A 19,721-nucleotide genomic window follows, 5' to 3' on the forward strand; every position below is an offset into this window, starting at 1 on the left:
TTATTAATAATTAAGCAAACAAATTTAAAATTGATAACTTTTGCTAAATTGAATCTCATGTATCAGTTAAGAAGGGTCATGTAAAGAGCGAGTTCAAGATCACGATCAATTCCTTTTTCAAATCTCGTTGCAGCAGCACGAGCCCTTCCTGCGTGCCATAAATGACCTACGAATAGGAAGAATCCTTGAACAAAATGAGAGGTAGCTAACCAACTTCTCAAAGAGGCATAATTGACTGCATTGATCTCGGTAGCTACGCCACCCACATAATTTAAAGAACCTAAAGGGGCATGAGTCATATATTCTGCAGAACAATGTTCTTGCAAATGTTGTATGTCTTTTTTCAACCTACTCAAGTCTAAACCATTAAGACCCCTTAGAGGTTCTAACCAAGGAGCACGCAAATCCCAAAAAATGCATAGTTTCTCCTCCAAAAATAACTTCTGTGATAATTTATGTTAAAATAATAACATTAAACTTCGGTAAAAATGAACCCAAAAAAAAATTATGGCTTGTAAAATCATCCACCTTATTAGAGATCATTATTGGTTTTAACTGAATTTGAATAAAACTAGGTCAGGATAGATCAAGGGGAAAGAAGGCATTCCCAATATTATTGGAAAAGAAAAGGAAAGTGGGTTGAACAAGGGGAAAACTCGATGTTCCTCGTGGTGGCCAACATTTGTCTGTGAGCTTGTTATCAATGATGAAGAGTAAACTACCTCTTCTTTAAATATAAGAGCTCCTAACATTTTCAGGGGGGACTTTTTGGGGCTATATTGAGCAAACATCCGAAAGGCAAGATTTTTTTTTAGCTTGTGAGAAAACTCGAGAGCGTGAAACCTAAGCTGAAACTCAATGTTCCTCATTGTGCCCACCATGTGCCCATGAGCTCATTATCCACGATGAAGACTAAGCTACCTTTTCTTTAAATAGATGAGCTCTTGACCTTTTTAGAGGGGACTTTTGGAGGCTAGCTTAAGCGAGCACCCGATAAGCAAGATCTTTTTTTAAGTTGTGAAAAAACTTGAAAGTATGAAATTAAGGAGAAAACCTGAGAGTAAAAGAATGGAAAGCTTTTTTCTCCATTTTGTTTAATAAATTGTTTAAAACACCCACCTGTTTGTATTTTTTTCAGTTCATGATTTGGTTGACAAAAGGCGATACCCAGTCAAAAAGTCTTTATGTATTACCTTTCTTTTTGTTTGTGTTTGAATAAGGATTGATGGATAGGGTATCATATTATTATTATACCATTCTTGATTAGGTATTATTGAAATATATGAGTTCCATGATGGATGTGGTGTGGAAATGCATGACATATTCTTGAGCAAAACGTTATGTTGGTGAAGAGAAAGATCTCTGTCATCCTGCAACCTTTTGGTTATCCAAATTAGGTAATAAATAAATTCACATGATACTTTTATATTTGTCTAAAGGCAAGCTTGATTACTACTTAATAGTTAATATTCTTTTTCTTTTATTAAGAGAAAAAGAAAAAGAAGTTGAATCGTAATATAAAAGAAAAAAAAGGAAGAAGTATTTTTAACTGTATGCATTTGGTTTTAATTAGTCTAGGTTTTAGCTTTTATTTAAAGTTTAGATTGATATATGCACTTTATTTTTAGTTTGCAATTAGTATTTTTTTAATTATTATTTTTTGATTGTTTATATCACTATTGGGGTAAAAGTGTTGAGGTGATAATAATATGACCTCCATATGAGTATGAAAATAAAAATAATTTAGAAAAAAGAGTAAATGATAATAATACAAAATAGAACGAAATGAAATTAGAAAAAGGCAATAATAAATAAATGAGATGAAAACACAAGCTTGTTTTAATATACTGAAAAAGAAATAATCTAGGATAAGTACCTTTAGACTCTTATATAATACCTTAGAGAATTAGAGAGATAAAAATCCTTTAAAAAACATTGTTTGAAGCTCTTTTTTTTTTAAATTTTCTCTTTTTAAGATTTTAGTTTATTTTTAATTTTAATATATTTTTAAATCCTCACTCTCCCATGCTTTGTAAATGATCAATGATGAGTGGATAGCATGGGTCAAACACATCACTATAGGGATAATATTAAATAACAAGTAAAAAAAAAGGATAATAATAATATAATAATAAAACAAAATATAAATGAATAAGTAAGTTAACAAATGATAATGATAAATTAAATAATAAAAATAATAATAATAAATGACTAGACATGCTAGTCATAATTAATCAAATTATATAATGGGATGGGTGCTTAACAAATTCCCAATTCGTTAATCTTCCTAAACTTAGATTCTTTAAAATCTAACTAGTGGGTTTTAATTTTTATAATGTTCGATTATGCTTCAAGTAGAATCAGTATTTACTCTAGAAATATTTAAATTTAGTATTTTTACGGAGTTTTGCCCCATATCACCTGGTTGTGATAACTCAGCGACTCTGATTGGGAACCAATCAAAGGGTTAATTAAAGATGATAAATGTATGATTGGTGATCATTTGCATGTTATTTTAAAATTTTATGCATAAGGAGCATTGATGAGATTTTGACACAGACCTTATGTTATACATGATTAGAGCATACCCCATGTTTGAGACTTAGTGTGGGAGTCATGTGTACGTTGGTAACTTACATGAATGCCTTATTTTAAGGTGGGTGCGGTGTAAAAGCCCAAACTCTACCCGAAATTTAGAGCGTATAACTCAATAATAGTAAAATAAACAATACTGAAAATTATTATTTAGCATAAACAATTAATGTTTATAGGTTATATTCCTTACACGTTTACTAGAAATATCCAATAAAGTTATGAGAATGTTTTTGAAACTTAAACAAGGAAAAACATAAGAAGAAAACAAATATGGTTAACCTCTACTCGAAACTAACAAAGCGGAAGTGGTAATTCTTTAACTGGTCTCTTGCTGTTCAGGATCCGGATCTTGGTCGTCCTAATATAAAATAGTTAAAAAAAATGGAGTGAGCTACACTAGTTCAGTAAAAATATCAACGCCTTACCACTGATACGAAAAATTAGAGGGTTGTAAAAAATATAAAACAATCAATGGAGCTCATTGTTAATAAAACTCGAATGCTAGTGCATTTATTATTTATTTCATTGAAAACATTAGCATTTTTGACGAACCTGTAACTTCTCAAATACCATTCATTAAAATAAAAATCAGAATCACAATTTAACAGTATACATTTCAATAGGCATATAACGTTTGACTACTCACATTTTTCAAATCGAGTTTCTTACCATGTTCATTTCTTTACTATCATTTTACCTTTTTTTACTGGTGTCACTAGGGGTTCATAGCGATCCCCACTACACGTGAATACAAACATTTCATTTTTACTTAAATGGTTATTCCCATATCCCGTCCGGTAATAGGCGCCACAATAAATAACCGTCTTGATACTATATCCGGTATGAGTGACACTTATAAACTCCTAGCCCTGTACGATTGAGGGTAACATCCATGGTAGGGTTCATCCTATGTACCAAATCCGTACACTCTTACCCATAGCACCCGGTAACCCTTTTCATTCAACCACAATAGTTCACGCATATTATTTCTTTCATTTACTATTTAACCCCAAATAACACGTATACCTACATCCCCAAGCAAGAGAAGAGTACGGAATTCAGACTTCAAAATACGTGAATAAAATAAATATACATCATGTTGACCAAAACGTATCATGCACAAAATAAAACAATTGGAAACATAGATTAAGGCAAAAAAATAAAGTGGGTTAAAATAGAATAAAGTAAATAAATTAGCATAATAAATCGACCGAATAAATAGTTAACACAATTAAACAAATATAGACTGATCGGTTACTGTCTCCATCAATGCCAATTATCCAAAATTTTCATTCATTATTAATTTAGCTTTAATTTCACCGTAATAGAAAAAAAATATGAGAGATTCTTACACTGGGTCAATGTTCAAAACACTGTCTTTTTTACTACAGTCCTCCATGATTTTTGGATCTCGAATTTTCTTAGTTTCCTTATAAGATTGAAACATACGTCAAAATGGCATAAAAATATGCAAGAAACGACAAAAAAGTTAAAAAATTCTTACCGAGGGTCAGTTGGGGTTTCGGCATGGTAGTGCCGCTGTGCTCTGCCGCCTGGTCCTCCTTCTTCGGTGGCTCTTCCTCTTAGTCATACCGATTTTGGCCGGTCAATGATAAAAATCTATTTAAATCGTAGTTATAGGGTGTTTTTCAGCAAGAAGAGGGGGAAAACATATGCTTACTAGCGGTTTCAGTCCTCCGGTGCGAAACTCCGTAGTTTTTTCCTCGCGATTTATGGCTTCTCTCGGTTACCATGCATGGAAAACACATTAGGTGACTAAGAGCAGAGAAACGGTAAGAACGAGAAGAATTTTCGGCCTACCGGAGTGTTTTCGGCATTCCAGCACGGTGACTCCACCGTTCCTCCGGCGGCTGGGTCTCCTTCCGATCGCCCTTCTTCTTCTTTAACGAGGCGTGTTGGCTAGGGTTTGGGGTTTGACCAAATGAGATGCTTAAATACCCTCCTCCCCTCGATTAGGCCACGTGGACTCAGCCGTCAGATCTTGCTTATTCAAGAAATAAATCCAGATCGTTTGGTTGAAGACATCTGGACTGTTCAATCAGGCTTATCCGGAAAATTAATTTGGGGCATTTGTGCTAGCAGGAGTGGCCTTGGACCGTTTGATTGGCCTAGCACATGGATTGGTATCGCGACTTCCCGCGTGGAACCTGTGTCGGCATGTCTGCCACGCGGCTTGCGGTGATTCGTCATGCCACTGAATGGGCGTACAAGTGATCCGTATTTTTTGTTTTTGCAATCTGATTCATATTGTTAAATTTATTTTTCAAACATACTTCCTTTTATTTACAATTTGACCATGTTTTCTGAAAATTGTTTTAAAAACGTCTAAAATGCATATTTCTAAAAAAAATAATAAACGTAATGAAAATTAAAAACTCATGAATTTTTATTATTAGAAAAAACATTAAATTTCACCATTCCAAGCCTTAATTCTTGAACTCGGGGTGTTACATGCGGTATATGTGCATTCTCGTTATATTATTATGTATGGGATATATGTTATTATCACCTAATAAAATTGGAATGATCCATTGTTATGTGCACGTGTCTCTTTTTTCAGTTTTGTGCACTATTATTATGATTTGACCTATGAGATACATAATGTTATGTGGATGTTATTTTACATTGAGAAAACACTAGATACTATTTTTCAGTTATAATGTAAAGACTGAACCTCTACTAGGAATTTCGAGAATATAACCCAGAAATAGTAGAATAAAACAATACTGAAATTTATAATTTAGTAGAAACAATTTAGAGTTTAAGCTTACATTCCTCGCACAGTTTACGTAAAATACCTAATAATACTACGAAAATGCTCTTACAAGAATTAAATGAAAAAGAGTAATAAAGAAAACAAATGTGATCAACCTCTGCTCGAGATTGGGGAAGTGGAGAGGCAATCTCCTATTTAGTTTTCTTACTATTCAAGATCTGAATTTTGGTCATCTTGATATGAAATGATTAATAATAATGGGTGAGTTACACTAACTCAGTAAGAATATCAATGCTTACCACTAAAATAGAAAATTAAAAGTTTGTAGAAATCGTAAAATAACCAATGAAGCTCATTTTTAATAAAACTCGTTTAATTGAAAACGTTAATTTTCTCAACTCACTTGTAAGATCTTAAATGTCATTTATTGAGATAAATATCAAGATAACAATCTACAACATGCATTCTAAAGATATATAACAATTAACCTTTCATTATCTCCCAAAACTAGATTCCTATCACATTTATCTTTATTATTTTACCTTGCCTACTAGTGCCGCTGGGGGTCCATAGGGGTCCCCACTACACGTGGACACAAGTATTCATTCTATAATCAAACGACCGTCTCATACCTCGTCTAGTAATGGGTGCCAAAACACACAACTGCCTTAATAACCCTTCTAGTATGAACGTAATTAAAATAATTCTCAACCCCATTCGACTGAGGGTAGCATCCACGGTAAGGTTTACCATATGCACCAAGTCTGTAGACCCTTTCCTAATACATCCGGTAAGTCTTTTTATTAGACATCATTAATTCATGCATATCTTTTCTTTTATTTACTATTTAGCCTTAAGAGATATGTATATTTGTATCCTAACAACACATGAGTAATGAATTCACATTTTAGGGTAAGTACATGAAATAAACATGCATTATACCGATAGAAACTTATTAAACCCACAATTGAATAATAGGAAAAACTGTATAGAGAGGCATTACCACGTTCATAGTAGAATTTAGAACAAATATATCAAAGTAAATAGTACAGTGAATATAATAGCATAATAGACAACTGTAGGGATAATTACTGCAATTAAAACTCAAACATAAACTTTTTGAATTGGAAGGTTTGATTTCTTGATCTTTATTTCTTCTTTCTTTTACTTATCATAAGGTTCACTTGTCACTAATGAATTTATATTTATTTTCATTTATTTTATTAACGACGAGATTTATTATCAATTTTTGCATGTTTGCATAAATTTATAGTAGGAGGTTATTTGCTTCATTGGCAACCTGTACCTTAATTAATTAAATGATCGTAGATTAACTAAATTTTTCATTTATTTATCAGTTTAGCTTCAATATTACAGAATAGAAAAAAGGGGTGAGAAATTCTTACATTGGGTCGATGTCCAAAACACCACATTTTTCACTATGCTTGTCGACGGTTTCTCAGTTCCTGAATTTCTTAAAGTTTTCTGCTAAAATTGAAATGCACATCAAAATAGCATGAAAATACACAAAAAACAGCAAAAGGGACAAAAATTCTCACCAGGGGTAAGTTTTGGTGTTCCGACGCTGCAGCGGCGACGAGTCCTCCTTCCTAAGTGGCTCCTTATCTCGGTCAGGCCATTTTTGGCCGATTCTCGATAAAAACATGTTTGATTCATGATTAAGAAGTTTCTGTCGAGGGAAAAAGGGGAAAAATTATAACTTATCAGTGTTTTTCGGTCTCTGGTGCGGTGGCTCAGTCGGGCTCTATTGTTCCTTCCTCGTGGTTTATGGCTTTTTCAGTCACCTTGCATCAGAAATAAGTTATACAGCTAAAAGGCAGGAAAAACGAGATGAATGGGAAGAGGATACAGTTTATCGGAGTGTTTTCTGATTTCTGGTACGACGACTCAGCTGAGCTCCACCATCTCCTTCCTCACAGTTTGCAGTTGTTCTCGGTTCTCCTACAAAAAAAATAAGTTATACAGCTAAGGGCGGAGGAGTGGAGAAAAAACAGGAGGAAAAATCACACTCCCCGTGAGTTTTGGGTCTTCGGTGTGGCGACACCAGTTGTTGGTTTCTCCTTCGGCCGCCCTTCTTCTTCTTCTCCGGCAAGAGGGTGTCAGCTAGGGTTAGGGTTTTAATGTGGAAGAAAAGTTTAAATACCCTTTCCCCTCGATCTGGGCCATCTATCTGGGCCTACGTGGAGGCCCCCTCAGCCGTCCGATTACGCTTATTAGGGAAAAAAATCTGGATTGTTTGATCGAAGGTGTGTGGGCTGTCTGATCTTGCTTATTCAGGAAGTCAATCTGGCCATTCGTGCACGCAGGAGTGATCACGGACTGTTGGATGGCTAGGTACGTAGATCGCCCATGTGGTTCCCACATGGAACTCGTGTCAGGATGTCCACCAGGCGATGCATTTTGACTTGTCGTGCTATTGATGTGGGTGTCTTATGTGACCGCATTTCCTCTTTTTGAGATTGGCCCCTGTTTTCTAACTTTTCTTTTAAATATACCCTTATCTTATTTATAGTTTGATCATGACTTTTGAAAATTATTTTAAAAACGTCCAAAATTTAATTTTCTAAAAAAAGTAACGAAAATTAAATTCATTAATTTTTATTATTATTTTAAGGACTAAATACATTATTCTGAATCTAATTCTCAGGTTTGTGACCTTACAACTCTCCACTTTAAGAAAATTTTGTCTCTCAAATTATTGTCCCCTAGTTGAACAATTGAGGATACTTGACCTTGAAGCCTAATTTCAACTCCCAGGTGGTCTCGTCTTGTGAGTAATTTTGTCATAGAACTTTGATAAAATGAATTTCTCTATTATGAAGCACTCTAGTCTTTGGGTCCAAAATACTAATTGGTACCTCCTCATAAGATAAATTCTCCTGAAGTGGAAGTGACTTGTAAGACAAAACATGTGAAGGGTAAGGGTTATACTTGCGTAGCATCGACACATAGAAGATGTTATAAACTCCGGATATTTTTGAAAGCAGTGCTAGTTTGTAGGTAGATATCCCAATTCTGTCCAAAATTTCAAATGGTCTGATGAACTGGGGATTCAACTTTCCGTTCTTTCCAAACCTGGTGATTTTCTTAAAGAGGGTGACCTTAAGAAATACTCGATCGCTTTTCTCAAATTTTAAATCTCTTATTCGGGTGTTTGCATAACTTTTCTATATACTCTGGGCTGTTTGAATGTTTTTCTTAATTTTGGCAATCTTCACTTTGGTCTCATCTATAAGATCTGGGTCAATCAATTTCTTGTCACACACCTCTTCCCAACAGATCGGTGACCTACAAAGTTGATCATATAATGCCTCATACGGAGCCATACCAATATTTAACTGATAACTATTATTGTAGACGCACTCTATCAGGGATATATGGTCATCTGAGTGCCCTCCAAAATCTAGAACACAAGCCCTGAGTATATCCTCTAGTGTACGAATAGTTTGTTCTGATTATCCATCTATCTAGGGGTGAAAGGTTGTACTAAGAGATAGTTTCGTTCTCATTGCTTGTTAAAGGTTTGTTCAAAACCTAGAGGTGAACCTTGGATCCTTATCTGATATCACTATCACTGGAACTCCATGCAGTCTGACTACCTCTCGAATATAGATTATAACTAACTTGTTTAAGGGATTTGTTATTTTGATAGCCAGGAAATGGGAGGACTAAGTGAGTCTATCAATAATTATCCAAATCGTATCGTGTCCCAAACTTGCCTTAGGCAATCATGTTATAAAGTCCATAGTGATATGTTCCCATTTTCATTCTAGAATTGGCAGCGGCTGAAGTAGCCCGTCTGGGTGTTGATGCTCTATTTTGACATGTTAATATATAAGGCATTTGAAGACAAAATCAACAATTTTCCTTTTCATTTTGCTCCACCAGAATCAGGACCACATGCTTTGTTACATCTTTGTACTTCCTGGTTGCATGGTGAACTTTGAACTATGAGCCTCTGTCATGATATTTCTCTTCAATTTGCTATCACTAGGGACACATAACTTATTCTAGAACTTAAGTAATCCATTTGCAGAGACTCAGAACCCTGAATTCAAACTCTATTCTGTGTTCTTCCTGAGAGTTGATAGAGTGGAATCAATCAGTTGAGCCTCTCTTATTTTCTGGATTAACTCGGGTTGGACTGCTAAGTGAGTTAGACATATGGCCCTTTTCAAGTCTTGGAGCTGTGTGGCCTTTATTATCCTCTAATAAGAGACCATTATGTGAGCTAACATGGCTACATTCTTCCTATTGAGAACATTGGCTACCACATTACCCTTATTTGGGTGATACAAGATGTTACAATCGTAATCCTTAAGGAGTTCTATCCAACGCTTCTAATGCATGTTGAGGTCCTTCTTGGTGAATATATGATTTAGGCTTTTATGTTATGTATAAATTTCAAATGTTTTCCCATACAAGTAATGACGCTAAATCTTCAAGGCGTGGATAATGGCGGCAAGCTTCAAGTCGTGGGTGGGATAATTCTTTTCATGAACTTTCAACTATCTGGACTCATAATCTATGACTTTCTTGTGCTGTATCAGAACGCAATCTAGTTTTTGGTAGAACGCGTCACTATATACTATGTACCCACCTGTTCCATTCGGCAGAGCTAATTCTTGTGCAGTAGTCAGTCATTTCTTAAGTTCTGTAAAGCTTTTTTCACATTTCACATTCCACTCGAACTTGACATTTTTCTTCGTAAGTCATGTCAAAGGAGCTACTACACTTGAGAATCCTTCTACAAACCTACAATAATAACCTACTATATCCAAAAAGTTTCTAATTTCCTTGATCGATGTCAACTGCTTCTAACCCATCACTGTGTCAATTTTGTCGAGGTTTACTGACACTTCATCTTCGATATTATGTCTCATAGGAAGGAAGTCTGTTAAAGCTAAAACCCATACTTACTCAGCTTTGAATATACTTTCTTTTTTCTGAGAACCTAGAAGACCTTAGTCGAATATTGAGTGTGTTCCTCTTTACTTTTAGAGTAAGCTAGGATATCATCAATGAAAACTATTACAAACTGATCCAATAATGGCCTGAAGATCCTGTTCATCAAATCCATAAAAATTGCAGGCACGTTAATCAATCCGAACGGTATAACAAAGAACTCATAATGCCCATACCGAATCTTGAAGGCTATCTTAGGAATGTTTTCTGCCTTGATTTTCGTCTGATGGTATCATAAACGTAGGTCGATCTTGGAAAAAATTTGAGCATCCTGTAATTGATAAAAAAGATAATCAATCCTGAAAAGAGTTACTTATTCTTGATTGTGACCCTGTTCAGTTCTCTATAGTCTATACACAATCTCAAGGACCCATCACTTTTTCTTGCGAATGTGACTCCGACACCTCAAGGGGATACATTATCTCATATAAACCCATTATCCTGTAACTCTTTGCTATGTTTCCTCACTTCTTCCATTTTGATACGACTCATTCGGTATAGGGCAACCGAGATAGGTTGGGTGTCAAGTTGAAGATCTATGACAATTTCAACTTCTCGATCTATTGTCAGCCTTGGAAGTCTATCAAGGAACACATATAGAAAGTTTCGAATAACAAGGACATCCTGTCTGTAAATCTCTTCCTTAGGCTTGCCTAACATGGAAAAGAATAGTTAAGTTAAATGCATTCGACAATATCTAAGATTTTATTAATTAGTAAAAGACTCTTCGTTAGAATGTTGAAAGCAAGTTTCTTGTAATAACAGTCTAAAGTAGTGTGATACACTGCTAACCAATTCATCCCTATAATTACATTAAGACCTCTCATGTCAAGTGCTATCAGATCTACGCTCAATTCCCTACCTGTTATTTCTATGATACAAGTTTTGTATATAACATTCCCCCAGTAATGTCCTATTCTCAAGTGTACATATAAATAATACAGAATCAAGACTTTCAAGTAGCATATTTAAATTTTGAGTAAAAATACGTAAAACAAAAAATATGAAGCACCAGTATCAATCAAAATATGTGCAAAGTGATTACAGATAATATACGTACTCTGTATCACATCCGGGTTGGCCTTAACATCCTATTGGGTGAGTGTGTAAACTTTGTCCTAGACCGCAGGTCTGGTTGGCCTCAGCATCCTACTAGGTGAGTGTGTAAACTCTGCCTTGGACCACGGGTTCGTTCTAATTTTGATTCCACAAACACTCTCTCATGTAATGTTGGGCACTTCCTCATATGCGACAGGTATTGTTGAGGTGAAATGTTGGTTTCCATAATTCTTGCCATAGTGCTGACAAACCTTGCCGCGTCTTACTATCGGAGCCTGGGGAGGAGCTTGAGTTGCGAGCCTTGGTCTCTTGTTCTACTAGTTCAAAGTAGTAGGTGCTGATCTATGATACGGAATTGGGGGCCTGGAGTTACCCATTACTGAAAAAAAAATGCGGAGGTTCCTTTCAATCAACTGTGCCTTCGCCAAGACCCCTGAATAAGTACTAAGCTCAAAGATATACAACTATTGTCTGATCTTAGGACGAAGACCCCATTCAAACCTTCTTGTCTTTATATCTTCATATGTCATGCTCTCATGAGAGTACCGATCTAACTCTAGGAATTTCTAAGCATATTCTGATACTGACAAATCTCTCTTGACCATGTGTATAAACTCTATTTCTTTCAGATGTCGGAAGTGTTTTGGAAGGTACTCAATATTGAAGGTTGTCAAAAATTATTCTCAAGTGACTGGAGTTGGTAGAGTAGCCTGCTTAAGTTGCCCCCAACAACTTGCCTCACCTACGAGCATGTAAGTGACAAGGACAACATTATGTTCGGAAACTACTTCAAGGGTCGCGAAGGCCTTCTCTGTCTCTGCTAACCAATACTCAACTTCTTCAAAAGTAGATGTTCTTGCAAAAGTAAATGGATTAAGTCTTTTGTACCTCTTAACGTAGTCCGAGTCCATCATGGGCGGAGTTGAGTTTTGCTAAAGGGGAACTAGATTATGTTGGGGAGGGACCTGGTGGCCCTGTGGCAGCATTGGGTTGTATGGCGGAGGCACTGGATTATATTGTAGCGGTGTCATATAGTATTGTGAAGGAGTTGGGTTGTATAGTAAGGGTACTGGATCCTCTCGGGATGGGGGTGGCTAATACTATGGCCGTGGTGGATCGGGATCAGACAACTTCCTTCTCTCCTCCCTAGTCTGTTGGGCAAAGAAGAGTCTTTTAAGCATCTCAAAGAGCCGACCAACATCCTCCCGAAGCGATCCTTCCCGGCCTGCTCTATTTAATGGGGGTCTTCCTCTCCTCATTTTCTTTTACCTATATTTTATAAGAATGGTTGAGATTTGGATTGCATTAAATTACTCTAACCCTATGTGTAATGAATGATTCCGAGGAACCTGACTCTGATACCAACTGTAAAAAGCCCAAACCCCTACTAGGGATTCCGTAAATATAACCCAAAAATAGTGAAATAAAATAATACTGAATTTTATAATTTAGCGGAAGCACTTTAGAGTTTAGGGTTATATTTCTTACACAGTTTACTTAAAATACTCAATAAGGCTACGAGAATGCCCTTGAAAGACTTAAGTGAAAAAGAGTAATAAAAAAATCAAATGTGATCAACCTCTGATCGAGACTGGAGAAGTGGAGAGACAATCTCCTAGTTAGTTTTCTTTTTGTTCAGAATCCAAATCTTGGTCATCCTGATATGAACTGGTCAATAATAAAAAGTAAATTATACGAACTCAATAAGAATATCAATGTCTTACCACTGATACGGAAAATAAAAAATTTATAGAAATCAAAAAACAATCAATGGAGCTCATTTTTAATAAAACTCGTTTAATTGAAAACGTTGATTTTCTCAACTCACCTGTAAGATCTTATATGTCATTTATTGAAATAAATATCAAGATAACAATCTACAATACGCATTCTAAAGATATATAACAATTAACCTTTTATTATTTCTAAGAACTGGATTCCTATCACATTTATCTTTATTATTTTACCTTGCCTACCGGTGCCGCTAGGGGTCCACAAGGGTCATCACTACACGTGGACATAAATATTTATTCTATAATCAAAAGACCGTCCCCCTACCTCATCCGGTAATGAGTGTTAAAACACACAGCTGCTTCAATACCCCGTCTGATATGAGCGTAATTAAAACAATTCTCAACTCCTTTCGGTATGGGACTTCTCAGCCCCCTTCAACTGATGGTAACATCTACAGTAGAGTTTATTCTATACACCAAGTCTGTACACTCTTTTTTAAGACATCCGGTAAGCCCTTTTATTAGATATTATTAATTCATGCATATCTTTTCTTTTATTTACTATTCAGCCTTACGAGACATGTATATTTGTATCCCAATAATACTTGAGTAATGAATTCACATTTTAGGGTAAGTACATGAAATAAACATATACTATACCGATAGAAACCTATTAAACATACAATTGAATGACATGAAAAAATGTATAGAGAGGCTTTACCACGTTCGCTGTAGAATTTAGAATAAACATATCAAAGTAAACAATACAATAAACAGAATAGCATAATAGACACTTGTAAGGATAATTACTGCAATCAAAACTCAAACAGAAGTAAACTGATCGGTTACTTGCTACTTGTACTTTAATAAATTAGAGGACCGTAAATTAACTAAATTTTTTATTTATTTATCAATTTATTTTTAATTTTACCGAACAAAAAAAATGGGTGAGAGATTCTTACACTGAGTCGATGTCCATAACACTATCTTTTTCACTATGTTTTCCGACAGTTCTCGGTTCCTGCATTGTTTTTTATTTTTATGCTAAAATCAAAATGTACATCAAAATAGCATGAAAATATGCAAAAAACGGCCAAAAGGATAAAAACTCTCATCGGATGTCAATTTTGGGGTTCCAGCAGGGCAGCAGTGCCGTGCTCCGTCGCCGAGTTCTCTTTCTCCAATGGCTCCTCCTATTGGTCAGGTCGTTTTCGGCCAATTCTCGATAAAAACTTGTTTGATTCATGATTAGAAAGTGTTTATCGATAGAAAAAAGGGAAAAAAGTGAGGTTTACCCATATTTTTTAATTTCCAATGCGGCAACTCAACTGGGCTTCGTCGTTCCTTCTTTATAGTTCTTGACTTTTTCGATCACCCTGCATCAGAAACAAGTTATACGGCTAAAGGGCAGGAAAAATAGGATGAATGGGAATAGGGTACGACTTACCAAAGTGTCTTTCGATTTTTGGTGTGGTGGTTCAGCCAAGCTTCGCCGTCTCCTTCCTCACGGTTCGCAGTTGTTCTCGATTATTTTGTAACAAAAATAAGTTATACGACTAAGGGTAGAGGAAAGGGAAAAAAAGGGAAGAAAAACCACACTCACTGGTGTGTTTTGGGTCTTTGCTGCGGTGCTGCCAATGACTGGTTTCTCCTCCAACAGCCCTTCTTCTTCTTCTCTGATGAGAAGGTGTCGGCTTGGGTTAGAGTTTTGGTTTGGAAGAGAAGTTTAAATACCCCCCCTCGATCTGGGTCGTTCATCCGAGCCAGCGTAGAGTCCCCTCGCCGTCTGATCGTGTTTATTAGGGAAAATGATCTGGGTCGTTCGATCAAAGGCGTGCGGGTCATTCATTTGAAGGCATGTGGGTCATTCGATCTATCTTATTTGGGAAGTCAGTCTAGGCCATTTGTGCGTGCGGGAGTGAGCATGAGCCGTTGGATCACCAGACACGCGGATTGCTCGCGTGGCTCCTGTGGGGAGCCCTTGCCAGTTTGTCTATGTTCTAACTTGTTGTGCTGCTAACGTGACCGTCCTACATGGTTGCATGTATTTATTTTTTTTACGATTTAACCCCTATTTTCTAACTTTTCTTTCTAATATACTTTTCTCTTATTTACAATTTGACTTTGACTTCTGAAAATTATTTTAAAAAGGTCCAAAATCCAATTTTCTAAAAAAAAATAATTAAAATTAAATCCTTTAATTTTTATTATTATTATGTATTCTGAGTCTAATTCTTGGGTTTGGGGCGTTACATATAAGACACTAGATATTATGTTACACTGGATGTAACTGTTTAACTTTATAAATTATTATTCCCATATTTATATTGATGCATGTTACTGCATGATTGGTGATCATTTGCATGTCATTTTAAAATTTTATGCATAAGAAACATTGATGAGATTTTGACACAAACCTTATGCTATACATGATTAGAGCATACCCCGTATTTCAGACTTAGTGTGGGAGCTATGTGTACATTGTAGCTTACATGAATGCCCTGTTTTAAGGTGGGTACGGTATATGTTTTATGTTTTACCAATCAAATATCTCAAATTAATATTATGTTTTTCATTTTAAACAAAAAAAAATTTGTCTAGTAACTAGAAAATGACCATTTTTTCTCAAATTAATATTTTATATTTTTCGTTTCGAAGAGAAAATAATTTTTATTTATTCCCCTAAAAATTAGCTATTTTTCTTTTTTTTTTATTATCTTGCACCCATAACTAGAGAAAAAAGTCAAAATAATAATCAACTAGTAAAAAAATCTTTAAGCTACATGAAGGAAACAAAACAACATTCTAGAAAATTGTAAAAGAAGACAAACTAAGTGCAAGCAAAAGATAAATTAAATATAAACATAAGAAAATTTAAATGGGATGTCTCTACCTAGGAAGCAGTTGACCTGCATTAAAGTTTATTTTTCATCTAAAGTTTAAAAGTTACCAATTTTTTTTCTTCCCAGGTGCTTTCCAGTTAGACCACTTAATTGAAGAAGAGGCCTTTAGGAGAGGTGGACAGAGAAAAATGCCTGGGTTTGAATGCGATGATATGGGGAGAAAAAATAGCTTAATAAGGATAAAGTTACCACTTTTTCTTGCATTGTTAACCGATAAGAGACTAAAAACAATAAAGAGAAAATAAAGTTGTAAGGCAATGGAACTTAATATAGTGGCATGTGAGACGAAGCACCTCAATAAAGATAACGATCCCATCATTTCGTGCTATGGTGATAAAGAAGAGTGGTAAAAGAAGTACCTCAATGGTGACAAAGGTCCCAACTTTTCTACCACATAGATAGAGAAAAGATCAAAAGATGTAGAGGAGAGAAGGGAAAAACATAAGTATTCGACCATGTGGAGTGGTGAGCTCTTTAAAAAAGCTTAATGATGTATGGATAAGTGAGAGATGATAACTCGACAAAGAAAATAAAGATGAGAGAAGGTAGCTTGATGAAGAAGGCAATTGAAAATGAGGAAGCGAGGGGATAAGGGGGTTCTAAGGCTTATATTGGAGGTTTTTTTTTAATATGTGAACTGGTTCAAACCAGTCCACATTAATTTTACAAACCACATCATATGTCATGTGGCATCCATTAGCACAACAGTGAATGAGAAGGTGTCTTGTGTTATTAAATTTGATACGTGAAACTAACGTTAACAATCTCAACAATGAGTTAAAGAGATTGACTAAATTGAATTTTTTTAAAAAAAGTAAAAAACTAATTTGACCAAAAATTGAGTTAAAAACCAATTAAAACAAAAATTAATAGTATATGAACCAAACTATTATCTTTGCCCTATCATTATGACCAAACTAAGAATTATATAGCCATATATAAGCAAGGTTGAAGAAGAATATCTTATCCTCTAGATAAATCTACATCTAAATATCCTTCAAATGTCTCTCACATTAACAATCGAAATGTTAAGAAGCGATAAAGTAACATTAAGGATACCACTAAAAGACTTTTAGTTCAAAAGTCTCGTCAATTTCTCACTAAATTTTTTTCACAAATTTTTCTAGTTTATACTTATCATATATATGCACATCAAGGAAATCAAGAGAAATATCTCATTATTTAACCAATTATTGTTCCATAATTTGACTTTTATGTCATCTCCGTTTCTAGTAATCTAAAGTAAAATTATGAATAGACTAAACTAGTGTAAGAGAATCATGTATACAGAGATCATATTAGAAGAGGTCAAGTGAAAGGATAATATACAAACTCTTTATCTTAGTACAAGGGATGGTTGTCCCAATGGAAGGCTTCCATCTTTCTTTTTGCAAGGAAGTTGTGAGTTTAAATTTGTGTAATGATAATTTGTTTTTCCATTATTGTGTGAGAATTATTTATATTTATATTTTAGTATAATTGATAAGGAAAAAAGTTACAACTTGAAGAAACATTTGGTATGAAATAAAAAATCTATTGTTTGTGTCCCAAATAGATTAATTTATTATCCTTTTCCTTACCTTTATGTTAAAAAAAATAAATAAAGTTAATTCTACGAGTCTAAGTAATCTCAAATTATTTTAAATTATAAGTTATTAGTTCATCATCATTAATTTTAAAAATATATTTTATTTAGATTCATTTTAAAGTTTAAATTAAGTTTATATTGATTTTGTAGTTAGAACCATAAAAATCTAAGTTTAAAACTTTTAGAAAACATAAATTAACCTCTGGTAATTGGAAGAGTGATTAAATAATTATACATAATATATTATGGAAATATAATAATTTGTTTTGTCCATGAATTATCATAAAAATCTCTAATTAATTGTTCTATAATTCTATTATGTGTTTGTTCAGTTGCTTCTCTGACACTGAAACTTTTTCCCCATGACAATTCACCTTCTAGCCGATATTACGTCAAGCATACTATAAATTCCTAATGGAATGGAATTCACTGTAGTTCGTCGTTGGCAAAATTTAATGCCTTAACGGAAGTGTCTTTTTTTTAGCCTATCCAACTACTGACTAGTATCTATGTAATCCAATTCATTATGCTCCAGGTTAAAACCAAAACACTTTGTTTTTAACGAAAATTATATTATATTGTGGACTAAGTTTTTTACTTACAAAAAATTGAAATAATTAATAATAAATTAAATTATTTGCATATAATATTCATATTTAAGCCGTAGCTAAGAAAAAAACGATGTTTACCATTTGTGATTGCTGACTGGTGCCAAAATTTAGCGTTACATATGTACTTTGAAAACCAAAGCAAGATTATTTACTTTGATAGAAAATTGTCATGATAGGTGTTGGCAAATTTGGCTTCGGATTGCATAGGAAGAGAAATAATATTAAGTGGAGATAAATATTAACAAAATTTATAATAAATATTAACAAAATTTATATAAACAGTTAAGAATAGGTCTTTACGACTCTTTTTATTTTCGAATAAAAAAAAAATTCACGATAGTTAAGTTCATTTAGTTGAAATAATTAGGAAAACTGTGAAACAATAGAATTTTTAAATAATTCAAGAATGATTATTCTTCTTTTTTCAGAAGCAATATATGGATACAATTATATTACAAAATAAAAATAAAAATTATTACACAAAAAATTAGCTAATCAAGTTCCTATAATTATGATACTAATATAATAATTTGTAGTACTAATTTATAATACCAATATATTAATTTAGCAATTAGTATAATAATTTACAGCACTAATTTAATATATAATTTACGGCACTAATTTAGTAATTTACAACTCATGTCAACATTCCCCCTCGAGTTGGAGCATAGATGTCTATCATGCCCAACTTGTTGGTCATTTCAGAGAATCTCATTCCATTAATTGTTTTAGTGAGAATGTCAGTTAATTGATTTTCAGATTTGACAAAGAAAAAATATATAATCTTTTGATCTAACTTTTTCTTGATGAAGTGTCTATCAACCTCAACATGTTTAGTGTGATCATGTTGTATAGAATTTTGCGCAATCTCAATAGCAGTTGTATTGTCACAATAAAGACTCATAGGTTTTTCATATTTAACTCCCAAATCCTCTAAAATACTCTTGATCCATAACAATTCACATATTTCATGAGTCATTTCTCGAAATTCAGTTTCTGCACTTGATCTTACCACAACTTTTTGCTTTTTTCTTTTCCATGTGACCGTATTACCTTTCACAAAAGCAAAATAACCAAAAGTGGATTGTCTAGTCGTTTGATCACCTGCCCAATCAGCATCTGTGTATCCTTCAATTATTGAGGAGCCATTTTTTGAAAATAATAAACCTTTATTGGGAGTACCCTTTAACTATCTCAAGATTCAGTATACTGTATTTAAATGATCTTCGCTTGGTGCATGCATGAATTGACTCACATGCTATATCTGGCATTGTGTGTGTCAAATAAATTAATCTCCCAACCAGTCGTCGATACTGACCAATGTCTGTTAAAGTCTAGTTTGAAAAAATTCCAAGCTTGTGATTCATTTCCATGGGCATATCTACTGGCTTACGAGCAAACATTCTATTTTCAGTCAAAAGATCCAACAAATACTTTCGTTGTAAAAGGGAAATCTCGTGTTTTGATCTGGCTATTTCAATACCTAAGAAGTATTTAAGTTGTCTAGAT

Source organism: Carica papaya, chromosome 7 (genome assembly GCF_054855325.1).
Source record: "Carica papaya isolate Zhongbai chromosome 7, ASM5485532v1, whole genome shotgun sequence".
In the NCBI taxonomy this organism is placed as follows: Eukaryota; Viridiplantae; Streptophyta; class Magnoliopsida; order Brassicales; family Caricaceae; genus Carica; species Carica papaya.